This window comes from Peromyscus maniculatus, chromosome 15 (assembly GCF_049852395.1).
Source record: "Peromyscus maniculatus bairdii isolate BWxNUB_F1_BW_parent chromosome 15, HU_Pman_BW_mat_3.1, whole genome shotgun sequence".
Taxonomy (NCBI): domain Eukaryota; kingdom Metazoa; phylum Chordata; class Mammalia; order Rodentia; family Cricetidae; genus Peromyscus; species Peromyscus maniculatus.
Genome location: NC_134866.1, coordinates 53,817,881 through 53,834,590, shown reverse-complemented (window position 1 = coordinate 53,834,590; position 16,710 = coordinate 53,817,881).

Here is a 16,710-nt window from a genome sequence, read left to right as displayed (position 1 = left end):
CATTAAGTGTTAATTCAGGGTAAGAACACCACTATTGTGCTATTCTGGCCATAATCAGTGCAAATAGCACTCGCGTCTGTTCCCAGCAAATACAGTGTTTTAGACTGAAGAGAAGCTCCTGTTTTACTTAGCTTCCAATACTGAGTTGAACTAGATATGCCCCGTTTGTGTAGGAAACACAGTTCTCTTGTTCTGAGCTAGCTCACTGTACTGGCCCTATAGGATTCAAAGTAGAGTGCAAGAGTGCCTGATTCTCAAAAGCAAAGTGTTTTTCTTGTAAGGACGACTTTGGTTCAATACAACTTCCTAAACGGAGTTGATTCACATTGAGTTTCATGTTGTAGCATTAAGTGTTAATTCAGGGTAGAACACCACTATTGTGCTATTCTGGCCATAAACAGTGCAAATAGCACTCACGTCTGTTCCCAGCAAATACAGTGTATTGGACAGAAGAGAAGCTCCTGTTTTACTTAGTTTCCAATACTGAGTTGAACTAGATATGCCCCGTTTGTGTAGGAAACACAGTTCTCTTTTTCTGAGCTAGCTCACTGTACTGACCCTATAGGAAACACAGTAGAGTGCAAGAGTGCCTGTTTCTCAAAAGCAGAGTGTTTTTCTTGTAAGGCTGACTGGGGTTCAATACAACTTCCTAAACGGAGTTGATTCACATTGAGTTTCAAGTTCTAGCATTAAGTGTTAATTCAGGGTAAGAACACCACTATTGTGCTATTCTGGCCATAAACAGTGCAAATAGCACTCGCGTCTGTTCCCAGCAAATACAGTGTTTAGGACTGAAGAGAAGCTCCTGTTTTACTTAGTTTCCAATACTGAGTTGAACTAGATATTCCCCGTTTGTGTAGGAAGCACAGTTCTCTTTTTCTGAGCTAGCTCACTGTACTGGCACTATAGGAAACACAGTAGAGTGCAAGAGTGCCTGTTTCTCAAAAGCAGAGTGTTTTTCTTGTAAGGCCGACTGGGGTTCAATAAAACTTCCTAAACGGAGTTGATTCACATTGAGTTTCAAGTTCTAGCATTAAGTGTTAATTCAGGGTAAGAACACCACTATTGTTCTATTCTGGCCATAAACAGTGCAAATAGCACTCGCGTCTGTTCCCAGCAAATACAGTGTTTTGGACTGAAGAGAAGCTCCTATTTTACTTAGTTTCCAAACTGAGTTGAACTAGATATGCCCCGTTTGTGTAGGAAGCACAGTGCTCTTGTTCTGAGCTAGCTCACTGTACTGGCCCTATAGGAAACACAGTAGATTGCAAGAGTGCCTGTTTCTCAAAAGCAGAGTGTTTTACTTGTAAGGCCGACTGGGGTTCAATACAACTGCCTAAAGGGAGTTGATTCTCATTGAGTTTCAAGTTCTAGCATTAAGTGTTAATTCAGGGTAAGAAAACCACTATTGTGCTATTCTGGCCATAAACAGTGCAAATAGCACTCGCGTCTGTTCCTAGCAAATACAGTGTATTGGACAGAAGAGAAGCTCCTGTTTTACTTAGTTTCCAATACTGAGTTGAACTAGATATGCCCCGTTTGTGTAGGAAGCACAGTTCTCTTGTTCTGAGCTAGCTCACTGTACTGGCCCTATAGGAAACACAGTAGATTGCAAGAGTGCCTGTTTCTCAAAAGCAGAGTGTTTTACTTGTAAGGCCGACTGGGCTTAAATACAACTGCCTAAAGGGAGTTGATTCACATTGAGTTTCAAGTTCTAGCATTAAGTGTTAATTCAGGGTAAGAACACCACTATTGTGCTATTCTGGCCATAATCAGTGCAAATAGCACTCGCGTCTGTTCCCAGCAAATACAGTGTATTGGACAGAAGAGAAGCTCCTGTTTTACTAAGTTTCCAATACTGAGTTGAACTAGATATGCCCCGTTTGTGTAGGAAGCACAGTTCTCTTGTTCTGAGCTAGCTCACTGTACTGGCCCTATAGGAAACACAGTAGATTGCAAGAGTTCCTGTTTCTCAAAAGCAGAGTGTTTTACTTGTAAGGCCGACTGGGCTTCAATACAACTGCCGAAAGGGAGTTGATTCACATTGAGTTTCAAGTTCTAGCATTAAGTGTTAATTCAGTGTAAGAACACCACTATTGTGCTATTCTGGCCATAAACAGTGCAAATAGCACTGGCGTCTCTTCCCAGCAAATACAGTGTTTTGGACTGAAGAGAAGCTCCTGTTTTACTTAGTTTCCAATACTGAGTTGAACTACATATGCCCCGTTTGTGTAGGAAGCACAGTTCTCTTGTTCTGACTAGCTCACTGTACTGGCACTATAGGAAACACAGTAGAGTGCATGAGTGCCTGTTTCTCAAACGCAGAGTGTTTTTCTTGTAAGGAAGACTGGGGTTCAATACAACTTCCTAAACGGAGTTGATTCCCATTGAGTTTCAAGTTCTAGCATTAAGTGTTAATTCAGGGTAAGAACACCACTATTGTGCTATTCTGGCCATAAAAAGTGCAAATAGCACTCGCGTCTGTTCCCAGCAAATACAGTGTTTTGGACTGAAGAGAAGCTCCTGTTTTACTTAGTTTCCAATACTGAGTTGAACTAGATATGCCCCGTTTGTGTAGGAAGCATAGTTCCTTTGTTCTGAGCTAGCTCACTGTACTGGCCCGATAGGAAACACAGTAGAGTGCAAGAGTGCCTGTTTCTCAAAAGCAGAGTGTTGTTCTTGTAAGGCCGACTGGAGTTCAATACAACTTCCTAAACAGAGTTGATTCACATTGAGTTTCAAGTTCTAGCATTAAGTGTTAATTCAGGGTAAGAACACCACTATTGTGCTATTCTGGCCATAAACAGTGCAAATAGCACTCGCGTCTGTTCCCAGCAAATACAGTGTTTTGGAATGAAGAGAAGCTCCTGTTTTACTTAGTTTCCAATACTGAGTTGAACTAGATATGCCCCGTTTGTGTAGGAAGCACAGTTCTCTTGTTCTGAGCTAGCTCACTGTACTGGCCCTATAGGAAACACAGTAGATTGCAAGAGTGCCTGTTTCTCAAAAGCAGAGTGTTTTACTTGTAAGGCCGACTGGGTTTCAATACAACTGCCTAAAGGGAGTTGATTCACATTGAGTTTCAAGTTCTAGCATTAAGTGTTAATTCAGGGTAAGAACACCACTATTGTGCTATTCTGGCCATAAACAGTGCAAATAGCACTCACGTCTGTTCCCAGCAAATACAGTGTATTGGACAGAAGAGAAGCTCCTGTTTTACTTAGTTTCCAATACTGAGTTGAACTAGATATGCCCCGTTTGTGTAGGAAACACAGTTCTCTTTTTCTGAGCTAGCTCACTGTACTGACCCTATAGGAAACACAGTAGAGTGCAAGAGTGCCTGTTTCTCAAAAGCAGAGTGTTTTTCTTGTAAGGCCGACTGGGGTTCAATACAACTTCCTAAACGGAGTTGATTCACATTGAGTTTCAAGTTCTAGCATTAAGTGTTAATTCAGGGTAAGAACACCACTATTGTGCTATTCTGGCCATAATCAGTGCAAATAGCACTCGCGTCTGTTCCCAGCAAATACAGTGTTTTAGACTGAAGAGAAGCTCCTGTTTTACTTAGCTTCCAATACTGAGTTGAACTAGATATGCCCCGTTTGTGTAGGAAACACAGTTCTCTTGTTCTGAGCTAGCTCACTGTACTGGCCCTATAGGATTCAAAGTAGAGTGCAAGAGTGCCTGATTCTCAAAAGCAAAGTGTTTTTCTTGTAAGGACGACTTTGGTTCAATACAACTTCCTAAACGGAGTTGATTCACATTGAGTTTCATGTTGTAGCATTAAGTGTTAATTCAGGGTAGAACACCACTATTGTGCTATTCTGGCCATAAACAGTGCAAATAGCACTCACGTCTGTTCCCAGCAAATACAGTGTATTGGACAGAAGAGAAGCTCCTGTTTTACTTAGTTTCCAATACTGAGTTGAACTAGATATGCCCCGTTTGTGTAGGAAACACAGTTCTCTTTTTCTGAGCTAGCTCACTGTACTGACCCTATAGGAAACACAGTAGAGTGCAAGAGTGCCTGTTTCTCAAAAGCAGAGTGTTTTTCTTGTAAGGCTGACTGGGGTTCAATACAACTTCCTAAACGGAGTTGATTCACATTGAGTTTCAAGTTCTAGCATTAAGTGTTAATTCAGGGTAAGAACACCACTATTGTGCTATTCTGGCCATAATCAGTGCAAATAGCACTCGCGTCTGTTCCCAGCAAATACAGTGTTTTGGACTGAAGAGAAGCTCCTGTTTTACTTAGCTTCCAATACTGAGTTGAACTAGATATGCCCCGTTTGTGTAGGAAACACAGTTCTCTTGTTCTGAGCTAGCTCACTGTACTGGCCCTATAGGATTCAAAGTAGAGTGCAAGAGTGCCTGATTCTCAAAAGCAAAGTGTTTTTCTTGTAAGGACGACTTTGGTTCAATACAACTTCCTAAACGGAGTTGATTCACATTGAGTTTCATGTTGTAGCATTAAGTGTTAATTCAGGGTAGAACACCACTATTGTGCAATTCTGGCCATAAACAGTACAAATAGCACTCGCGTCTGTTCCCAGCAAATACAGTGTATTGGACAGAAGAGAAGCTCCTGTTTTACTTAGTTTCCAATACTGAGTTGAAGTAGATATGCCCAGTTTGTGTAGGAAGCACAGTTCTCTTGTTCTGAGCTAGCTCACTGTACTGGCCCTATAGGAAACACAGTAGAGTGCAAGAGTGCCTGTTTCTCAAAAGCAGAGTGTTTTTCTTGTAAGGCCGACTGGGGTTCAATACAACTTCCTAAACGGAGTTGATTCACATTGAGTTTCAAGTTCTAGCATTAAGTGATAATTCAGGGTAAGAACACCACTATTGTGCTATTCTGGCCATAAACAGTGCAAATAGCACTCGTGTCTGTTCCCAGCAAATACAGTGTATTGGAATGAAGAGAAGCTCCTGTTTTACTTAGTTTCCAATATTGAGTTGAACTAGATATGCCCCGTTTGTGTAGGAAGCACAGTTCTCTTGTTCTGAGCTAGCTCACTGTACTGGCCCTATAGGAAACACAGTAGATTGCAAGAGTGCCTGTTTCTCAAAAGCAGAGTGTTTTTCTTGTAAGGCCGACTGGGCTTCAATACAACTGCCTAAAGGGAGTTGATTCACATTGAGTTTCAAGTTCTAGCATTAAGTGTTAATTCAGGGTAAGAACACCACTATTGTGCTATTCTGGCCATAAACAGTGCAAATAGCACTCACGTCTGTTCCCAGCAAATACAGTGTATTGGACAGAAGAGAAGCTCCTGTTTTACTTAGTTTCCAATACTGAGTTGAACTAGATATGCCCCGTTTGTGTAGGAAACACAGTTCTCTTGTTCTGAGCTAGCTCACTGTACTGACCCTATAGGAAACACATTAGAGTGCAAGAGTGCCTGTTTCTCAAAAGCAGAGTGTTTTTCTTGTAAGTCCGACTGGGGTTCAATAAAACTTCCTAAACGGAGTTGATTCACATTGAGTTTCAAGTTCTAGCATTAAGTGTTAATTCAGGGTAAGAACACAATATTGTGGTGTTCTGGCCTCAAACAGTGCAAATAGCACTCCCGTCTATTCCCAGCAAATACAGTGTTTTGGACTGAAGAGAAGCTCCTGTTTTACTTAGTTTACAATACTGAGTTGAACTAGATGTGCCCCGTTTGTGTAGGAAGCACAGTTCTCTTGTTCTGAGCTAGCTCACTGTACTGGCAGTATAGGAAACACAGTAGAGTGCAAGAGTGCCTGTTTCTCAAAAGCAGAGTGTTTTTCTTGTAAGGCCGACTGGGGTTCAATAAAACTTCCTAAACGGAGTTGATTCACATTGAGTTTCAAGTTCTAGCATTAAGTGTTAATACAGGGTAAGAACACCACTGTTATGCTATTCTGGCCATAAACAGTGCAAATAGCACTCGCGTCTGTTCCCAGCAAATACAGTGTATTGGAATGAAGAGAAGCTCCTTTTTTACTTAGTTTCCAATACTGAGTTGAACTAGATATGCCCCGTTTGTGTAGGAAGCACAGTTCTCTTGTTCTGAGCTAGCTCACTGTACTGGCCCTATAGGAAACACAGGAGAGTGCAAGAGTGCTTGTTTCTCAAAAGCAGAGTGTTTTTCTTCTAAGACCAACTGGGGTTCAATACAACTGCCTAAACGGAGTTGATTCACATTGAGTTTCAAGTTCTAGCATTAGGTGTTAATTCAGGGTAAGAACACCACTATTGTGCTATTCCGGCCATAAACAGTGCAAATAGTACTCACGTCTGTTCCCAGCAAATACAGTGTATTGGACTGAAGAGAAGCTCCTGTTTTACTTAGTTTCCAATACTGAGTTGAACTAGATATGCCCAGATTGTTTAGGAAGCACAGTTCTCTTGTTCTGAGCTAGCTCACTGTACTGGCCCTATAGGAAACACAGTAGAGTGCAAGAGTGCCTGTTTCTCAAAAGCAGAGTGTTTTTCTTGTAAGGCCGACTGGGGTTCAATACAACTTCCTAAACGGAGTTGATTCACATTGAGTTTCAAGTTCTAGCATTAAGTGTTAATTCAGGGTAAGAACACCACTATTGTGCTATTCTGGCCATAATCAGTGCAAATAGCACTCGCGTCTGTTCCCAGCAAATACAGTGTTTTGGACTGAAGAGAAGCTCCTGTTTTACTTAGCTTCCAATACTGAGTTGAACTAGATATGCCCCGTTTGTGTAGGAAACACAGTTCTCTTGTTCTGAGCTAGCTCACTGTACTGGCCCTATAGGAAACACAGTAGAGTGCAAGAGTGCCTGTTTCTCAAAAGCAAAGTGTTTTTCTTGTAAGGCCGACTGGGGTTCAATACAACTTCCTAAACGGAGTTGATTCACATTGAGTTTCAAGTTCTAGCATTAAGTGTTAATTCAGGGTAAGAACACCACTATTGTGCTATTCTGGCCATAAACAGTGCAAATAGCACTCGCGTCTGTTCCCAGCAAATACAGTGTATTGGACAGAAGAGAAGCTCCTGTTTTACTAAGTTTCCAATACTGAGTTGAAGTAGATATGCCCAGTTTGTGTAGGAAGCACAGTTCTCTTGTTCTGAGCTAGCTCACTGTACTGGCCCTATAGGAAACACAGTAGAGTGCAAGAGTGCCTGTTTCTCAAAAGCAGAGTGTTTTTCTTGTAAGGCCGACTGGGCTTCAATACAACTGCCTAAAGGGAGTTGATTCACATTGAGTTTCAAGTTCTAGCATTAAGTGTTAATTCAGGGTAAGAACACCACTCTTGTGCTATTCTGGCCATAAACAGTGCAAATAGCACTCACGTCTGTTCCCAGCAAATACAGTGTATTGGACAGAAGAGAAGCTCCTGTTTTACTTAGTTTCCAATACTGAGTTGAACTAGATATGCCCAGATTGTGTAGGAAGCACAGTTCTCTTGTTCTGAGCTAGCTCACTGTACTGGCCCTATAGGAAACACAGTAGAGTGCAAGAGTGCCTGTTTCTCAAAAGCAGAGTGTTTTTCTTGTAAGGCCGACTGGGGTTCAATACAACTTCCTAAACGGAGTTGATTCACATTGAGTTTCAAGTTCTAGCATTAAGTGTTAATTCAGGGTAAGAACACCACTATTGTGCTATTCTGTCCATAATCAGTGCAAATAGCACTTGCGTCTGTTCCCAGCAAATACAGTGTTTTGGACTGAAGAGAAGCTCCTGTTTTACTTAGCTTCCAATACTGAGTTGAACTAGATATGCCCCGTTTGTGTAGGAAACACAGTTCTCTTGTTCTGAGCTAGCTCACTGTACTGGCCCTATAGGAAACACAGTAGAGTGCAAGAGTGCCTGTTTCTCAAAAGCAAAGTGTTTTTCTTGTAAGGCCGACTGGGGTTCAATACAACTTCCTAAACGGAGTTGATTCACATTGAGTTTCAAGTTCTAGCATTAAGTGTTAATTCAGGGTAAGAACACCACTATTGTGCTATTCTGGCCATAAACAGTGCAAATAGCACTCGCGTCTGTTCCCAGCAAATACAGTGTTTAGGACTGAAGAGAAGCTCCTGTTTTACTTAGTTTCCAATACTGAGTTGAACTAGATATTCCCCGTTTGTGTAGGAAGCACAGTTCTCTTTTTCTGAGCTAGCTCACTGTACTGGCACTATAGGAAACACAGTAGAGTGCAAGAGTGCCTGTTTCTCAAAAGCAGAGTGTTTTTCTTGTAAGGCCGACTGGGGTTCAATAAAACTTCCTAAACGGAGTTGATTCACATTGAGTTTCAAGTTCTAGCATTAAGTGTTAATTCAGGGTAAGAACACCACTATTGTTCTATTCTGGCCATAAACAGTGCAAATAGCACTCGCGTCTGTTCCCAGCAAATACAGTGTTTTGGACTGAAGAGAAGCTCCTATTTTACTTAGTTTCCAAACTGAGTTGAACTAGATATGCCCCGTTTGTGTAGGAAGCACAGTGCTCTTGTTCTGAGCTAGCTCACTGTACTGGCCCTATAGGAAACACAGTAGATTGCAAGAGTGCCTGTTTCTCAAAAGCAGAGTGTTTTACTTGTAAGGCCGACTGGGGTTCAATACAACTGCCTAAAGGGAGTTGATTCTCATTGAGTTTCAAGTTCTAGCATTAAGTGTTAATTCAGGGTAAGAAAACCACTATTGTGCTATTCTGGCCATAAACAGTGCAAATAGCACTCGCGTCTGTTCCTAGCAAATACAGTGTATTGGACAGAAGAGAAGCTCCTGTTTTACTTAGTTTCCAATACTGAGTTGAACTAGATATGCCCCGTTTGTGTAGGAAGCACAGTTCTCTTGTTCTGAGCTAGCTCACTGTACTGGCCCTATAGGAAACACAGTAGATTGCAAGAGTGCCTGTTTCTCAAAAGCAGAGTGTTTTACTTGTAAGGCCGACTGGGCTTAAATACAACTGCCTAAAGGGAGTTGATTCACATTGAGTTTCAAGTTCTAGCATTAAGTGTTAATTCAGGGTGAGAACACCACTATTGTGCTATTCTGGCCATAATCAGTGCAAATAGCACTCGCGTCTGTTCCCAGCAAATACAGTGTATTGGACAGAAGAGAAGCTCCTGTTTTACTAAGTTTCCAATACTGAGTTGAACTAGATATGCCCCGTTTGTGTAGGAAGCACAGTTCTCTTGTTCTGAGCTAGCTCACTGTACTGGCCCTATAGGAAACACAGTAGATTGCAAGAGTTCCTGTTTTCAAAAGCAGAGTGTTTTACTTGTAAGGCCGACTGGGCTTCAATACAACTGCCGAAAGGGAGTTGATTCACATTGAGTTTCAAGTTCTAGCATTAAGTGTTAATTCAGTGTAAGAACACCACTATTGTGCTATTCTGGCCATAAACAGTGCAAATAGCACTGGCGTCTCTTCCCAGCAAATACAGTGTTTTGGACTGAAGAGAAGCTCCTGTTTTACTTAGTTTCCAATACTGAGTTGAACTACATATGCCCCGTTTGTGTAGGAAGCACAGTTCTCTTGTTCTGACTAGCTCACTGTACTGGCACTATAGGAAACACAGTAGAGTGCATGAGTGCCTGTTTCTCAAACGCAGAGTGTTTTTCTTGTAAGGAAGACTGGGGTTCAATACAACTTCCTAAACGGAGTTGATTCCCATTGAGTTTCAAGTTCTAGCATTAAGTGTTAATTCAGGGTAAGAACACCACTATTGTGCTATTCTGGCCATAAAAAGTGCAAATAGCACTCGCGTCTGTTCCCAGCAAATACAGTGTTTTGGACTGAAGAGAAGCTCCTGTTTTACTTAGTTTCCAATACTGAGTTGAACTAGATATGCCCCGTTTGTGTAGGAAGCATAGTTCCTTTGTTCTGAGCTAGCTCACTGTACTGGCCCGATAGGAAACACAGTAGAGTGCAAGAGTGCCTGTTTCTCAAAAGCAGAGTGTTGTTCTTGTAAGGCCGACTGGAGTTCAATACAACTTCCTAAACAGAGTTGATTCACATTGAGTTTCAAGTTCTAGCATTAAGTGTTAATTCAGGGTAAGAACACCACTATTGTGCTATTCTGGCCATAAACAGTGCAAATAGCACTCGCGTCTGTTCCCAGCAAATACAGTGTTTTGGAATGAAGAGAAGCTCCTGTTTTACTTAGTTTCCAATACTGAGTTGAACTAGATATGCCCCGTTTGTGTAGGAAGCACAGTTCTCTTGTTCTGAGCTAGCTCACTGTACTGGCCCTATAGGAAACACAGTAGATTGCAAGAGTGCCTGTTTCTCAAAAGCAGAGTGTTTTACTTGTAAGGCCGACTGGGTTTCAATACAACTGCCTAAAGGGAGTTGATTCACATTGAGTTTCAAGTTCTAGCATTAAGTGTTAATTCAGGGTAAGAACACCACTATTGTGCTATTCTGGCCATAAACAGTGCAAATAGCACTCACGTCTGTTCCCAGCAAATACAGTGTATTGGACAGAAGAGAAGCTCCTGTTTTACTTAGTTTCCAATACTGAGTTGAACTAGATATGCCCCGTTTGTGTAGGAAACACAGTTCTCTTTTTCTGAGCTAGCTCACTGTACTGACCCTATAGGAAACACAGTAGAGTGCAAGAGTGCCTGTTTCTCAAAAGTAGAGTGTTTTTCTTGTAAGGCCGACTGGGGTTCAATACAACTTCCTAAACGGAGTTGATTCACATTGAGTTTCAAGTTCTAGCATTAAGTGTTAATTCAGGGTAAGAACACCACTATTGTGCTATTCTGGCCATAATCAGTGCAAATAGCACTCGCGTCTGTTCCCAGCAAATACAGTGTTTTAGACTGAAGAGAAGCTCCTGTTTTACTTAGCTTCCAATACTGAGTTGAACTAGATATGCCCCGTTTGTGTAGGAAACACAGTTCTCTTGTTCTGAGCTAGCTCACTGTACTGGCCCTATAGGATTCAAAGTAGAGTGCAAGAGTGCCTGATTCTCAAAAGCAAAGTGTTTTTCTTGTAAGGACGACTTTGGTTCAATACAACTTCCTAAACGGAGTTGATTCACATTGAGTTTCATGTTGTAGCATTAAGTGTTAATTCAGGGTAGAACACCACTATTGTGCTATTCTGGCCATAAACAGTGCAAATAGCACTCACGTCTGTTCCCAGCAAATACAGTGTATTGGACAGAAGAGAAGCTCCTGTTTTACTTAGTTTCCAATACTGAGTTGAACTAGATATGCCCCGTTTGTGTAGGAAACACAGTTCTCTTTTTCTGAGCTAGCTCACTGTACTGACCCTATAGGAAACACAGTAGAGTGCAAGAGTGCCTGTTTCTCAAAAGCAGAGTGTTTTTCTTGTAAGGCTGACTGGGGTTCAATACAACTTCCTAAACGGAGTTGATTCACATTGAGTTTCAAGTTCTAGCATTAAGTGTTAATTCAGGGTAAGAACACCACTATTGTGCTATTCTGGCCATAATCAGTGCAAATAGCACTCGCGTCTGTTCCCAGCAAATACAGTGTTTTGGACTGAAGAGAAGCTCCTGTTTTACTTAGCTTCCAATACTGAGTTGAACTAGATATGCCCCGTTTGTGTAGGAAACACAGTTCTCTTGTTCTGAGCTAGCTCACTGTACTGGCCCTATAGGATTCAAAGTAGAGTGCAAGAGTGCCTGATTCTCAAAAGCAAAGTGTTTTTCTTGTAAGGACGACTTTGGTTCAATACAACTTCCTAAACGGAGTTGATTCACATTGAGTTTCATGTTGTAGCATTAAGTGTTAATTCAGGGTAGAACACCACTATTGTGCAATTCTGGCCATAAACAGTACAAATAGCACTCGCGTCTGTTCCCAGCAAATACAGTGTATTGGACAGAAGAGAAGCTCCTGTTTTACTTAGTTTCCAATACTGAGTTGAAGTAGATATGCCCAGTTTGTGTAGGAAGCACAGTTCTCTTGTTCTGAGCTAGCTCACTGTACTGGCCCTATAGGAAACACAGTAGAGTGCAAGAGTGCCTGTTTCTCAAAAGCAGAGTGTTTTTCTTGTAAGGCCGACTGGGGTTCAATACAACTTCCTAAACGGAGTTGATTCACATTGAGTTTCAAGTTCTAGCATTAAGTGATAATTCAGGGTAAGAACACCACTATTGTGCTATTCTGGCCATAAACAGTGCAAATAGCACTCGTGTCTGTTCCCAGCAAATACAGTGTATTGGAATGAAGAGAAGCTCCTGTTTTACTTAGTTTCCAATATTGAGTTGAACTAGATATGCCCCGTTTGTGTAGGAAGCACAGTTCTCTTGTTCTGAGCTAGCTCACTGTACTGGCCCTATAGGAAACACAGTAGATTGCAAGAGTGCCTGTTTCTCAAAAGCAGAGTGTTTTTCTTGTAAGGCCGACTGGGCTTCAATACAACTGCCTAAAGGGAGTTGATTCACATTGAGTTTCAAGTTCTAGCATTAAGTGTTAATTCAGGGTAAGAACACCACTATTGTGCTATTCTGGCCATAAACAGTGCAAATAGCACTCACGTCTGTTCCCAGCAAATACAGTGTATTGGACAGAAGAGAAGCTCCTGTTTTACTTAGTTTCCAATACTGAGTTGAACTAGATATGCCCCGTTTGTGTAGGAAACACAGTTCTCTTGTTCTGAGCTAGCTCACTGTACTGACCCTATAGGAAACACATTAGAGTGCAAGAGTGCCTGTTTCTCAAAAGCAGAGTGTTTTTCTTGTAAGTCCGACTGGGGTTCAATAAAACTTCCTAAACGGAGTTGATTCACATTGAGTTTCAAGTTCTAGCATTAAGTGTTAATTCAGGGTAAGAACACAATATTGTGGTGTTCTGGCCTCAAACAGTGCAAATAGCACTCCCGTCTATTCCCAGCAAATACAGTGTTTTGGACTGAAGAGAAGCTCCTGTTTTACTTAGTTTACAATACTGAGTTGAACTAGATGTGCCCCGTTTGTGTAGGAAGCACAGTTCTCTTGTTCTGAGCTAGCTCACTGTACTGGCAGTATAGGAAACACAGTAGAGTGCAAGAGTGCCTGTTTCTCAAAAGCAGAGTGTTTTTCTTGTAAGGCCGACTGGGGTTCAATAAAACTTCCTAAACGGAGTTGATTCACATTGAGTTTCAAGTTCTAGCATTAAGTGTTAATACAGGGTAAGAACACCACTGTTATGCTATTCTGGCCATAAACAGTGCAAATAGCACTCGCGTCTGTTCCCAGCAAATACAGTGTATTGGAATGAAGAGAAGCTCCTTTTTTACTTAGTTTCCAATACTGAGTTGAACTAGATATGCCCCGTTTGTGTAGGAAGCACAGTTCTCTTGTTCTGAGCTAGCTCACTGTACTGGCCCTATAGGAAACACAGTAGAGTGCAAGAGTGCTTGTTTCTCAAAAGCAGAGTGTTTTTCTTCTAAGACCAACTGGGGTTCAATACAACTGCCTAAACGGAGTTGATTCACATTGAGTTTCAAGTTCTAGCATTAGGTGTTAATTCAGGGTAAGAACACCACTATTGTGCTATTCCGGCCATAAACAGTGCAAATAGTACTCACGTCTGTTCCCAGCAAATACAGTGTATTGGACTGAAGAGAAGCTCCTGTTTTACTTAGTTTCCAATACTGAGTTGAACTAGATATGCCCAGATTGTTTAGGAAGCACAGTTCTCTTGTTCTGAGCTAGCTCACTGTACTGGCCCTATAGGAAACACAGTAGAGTGCAAGAGTGCCTGTTTCTCAAAAGCAGAGTGTTTTTCTTGTAAGGCCGACTGGGGTTCAATACAACTTCCTAAACGGAGTTGATTCACATTGAGTTTCAAGTTCTAGCATTAAGTGTTAATTCAGGGTAAGAACACCACTATTGTGCTATTCTGGCCATAATCAGTGCAAATAGCACTCGCGTCTGTTCCCAGCAAATACAGTGTTTTGGACTGAAGAGAAGCTCCTGTTTTACTTAGCTTCCAATACTGAGTTGAACTAGATATGCCCCGTTTGTGTAGGAAACACAGTTCTCTTGTTCTGAGCTAGCTCACTGTACTGGCCCTATAGGAAACACAGTAGAGTGCAAGAGTGCCTGTTTCTCAAAAGCAAAGTGTTTTTCTTGTAAGGCCGACTGGGGTTCAATACAACTTCCTAAACGGAGTTGATTCACATTGAGTTTCAAGTTCTAGCATTAAGTGTTAATTCAGGGTAAGAACACCACTATTGTGCTATTCTGGCCATAAACAGTGCAAATAGCACTCGCGTCTGTTCCCAGCAAATACAGTGTATTGGACAGAAGAGAAGCTCCTGTTTTACTAAGTTTCCAATACTGAGTTGAAGTAGATATGCCCAGTTTGTGTAGGAAGCACAGTTCTCTTGTTCTGAGCTAGCTCACTGTACTGGCCCTATAGGAAACACAGTAGAGTGCAAGAGTGCCTGTTTCTCAAAAGCAGAGTGTTTTTCTTGTAAGGCCGACTGGGGTTCAATACAACTGCCTAAAGGGAGTTGATTCACATTGAGTTTCAAGTTCTAGCATTAAGTGTTAATTCAGGGTAAGAACACCACTCTTGTGCTATTCTGGCCATAAACAGTGCAAATAGCACTCACGTCTGTTCCCAGCAAATACAGTGTATTGGACAGAAGAGAAGCTCCTGTTTTACTTAGTTTCCAATACTGAGTTGAACTAGATATGCCCAGATTGTGTAGGAAGCACAGTTCTCTTGTTCTGAGCTAGCTCACTGTACTGGCCCTATAGGAAACACAGTAGAGTGCAAGAGTGCCTGTTTCTCAAAAGCAGAGTGTTTTTCTTGTAAGGCCGACTGGGGTTCAATACAACTTCCTAAACGGAGTTGATTCACATTGAGTTTCAAGTTCTAGCATTAAGTGTTAATTCAGGGTAAGAACACCACTATTGTGCTATTCTGTCCATAATCAGTGCAAATAGCACTTGCGTCTGTTCCCAGCAAATACAGTGTTTTGGACTGAAGAGAAGCTCCTGTTTTACTTAGCTTCCAATACTGAGTTGAACTAGATATGCCCCGTTTGTGTAGGAAACACAGTTCTCTTGTTCTGAGCTAGCTCACTGTACTGGCCCTATAGGAAACACAGTAGAGTGCAAGAGTGCCTGTTTCTCAAAAGCAAAGTGTTTTTCTTGTAAGGCCGACTGGGGTTCAATACAACTTCCTAAACGGAGTTGATTCACATTGAGTTTCAAGTTCTAGCATTAAGTGTTAATTCAGGGTAAGAACACCACTATTGTGCTATTCTGGCCATAAACAGTGCAAAGAGCACTCGCGTCTGTTCCCAGCAAATACAGTGTTTTGGACTGAAGAGAAGCTCCTATTTTACTTATTTTCCAAACTGAGTTGAACTAGATATGCCCCGTTTGTGTAGGAAGCACAGTGCTCTTGTTCTGAGCTAGCTCACTGTACTGGCCCTATAGGAAACACAGTAGATTGCAAGAGTGCCTGTTTCTCAAAAGCAGAGTGTTTTACTTGTAAGGCCGACTGGGGTTCAATACAACTGCCTAAAGGGAGTTGATTCTCATTGAGTTTCAAGTTCTAGCATTAAGTGTTAATTCAGGGTAAGAAAACCACTATTGTGCTATTCTGGCCATAAACAGTGCAAATAGCACTCGCGTCTGTTCCTAGCAAATACAGTGTATTGGACAGAAGAGAAGCTCCTGTTTTACTTAGTTTCCAATACTGAGTTGAACTAGATATGCCCCGTTTGTGTAGGAAGCACAGTTCTCTTGTTCTGAGCTAGCTCACTGTACTGGCCCTATAGGAAACACAGTAGATTGCAAGAGTGCCTGTTTCTCAAAAGCAGAGTGTTTTACTTGTAAGGCCGACTGGGCTTAAATACAACTGCCTAAAGGGAGTTGATTCACATTGAGTTTCAAGTTCTAGCATTAAGTGTTAATTCAGGGTAAGAACACCACTATTGTGCTATTCTGGCCATAATCAGTGCAAATAGCACTCGCGTCTGTTCCCAGCAAATACAGTGTATTGGACAGAAGAGAAGCTCCTGTTTTACTAAGTTTCCAATACTGAGTTGAACTAGATATGCCCCGTTTGTGTAGGAAGCACAGTTCTCTTGTTCTGAGCTAGCTCACTGTACTGGCCCTATAGGAAACACAGTAGATTGCAAGAGTTCCTGTTTCTCAAAAGCAGAGTGTTTTACTTGTAAGGCCGACTGGGCTTCAATACAACTGCCGAAAGGGAGTTGATTCACATTGAGTTTCAAGTTCTAGCATTAAGTGTTAATTCAGTGTAAGAACACCACTATTGTGCTATTCTGGCCATAAACAGTGCAAATAGCACTGGCGTCTCTTCCCAGCAAATACAGTGTTTTGGACTGAAGAGAAGCTCCTGTTTTACTTAGTTTCCAATACTGAGTTGAACTACATATGCCCCGTTTGTGTAGGAAGCACAGTTCTCTTGTTCTGACTAGCTCACTGTACTGGCACTATAGGAAACACAGTAGAGTGCATGAGTGCCTGTTTCTCAAACGCAGAGTGTTTTTCTTGTAAGGAAGACTGGGGTTCAATACAACTTCCTAAACGGAGTTGATTCCCATTGAGTTTCAAGTTCTAGCATTAAGTGTTAATTCAGGGTAAGAACACCACTATTGTGCTATTCTGGCCATAAAAAGTGCAAATAGCACTCGCGTCTGTTCCCAGCAAATACAGTGTTTTGGACTGAAGAGAAGCTCCTGTTTTACTTAGTTTCCAATACTGAGTTGAACTAGATATGCCCCGTTTGTGTAGGAAGCATAGTTCCTTTGTTCTGAGCTAGCTCACTGTACT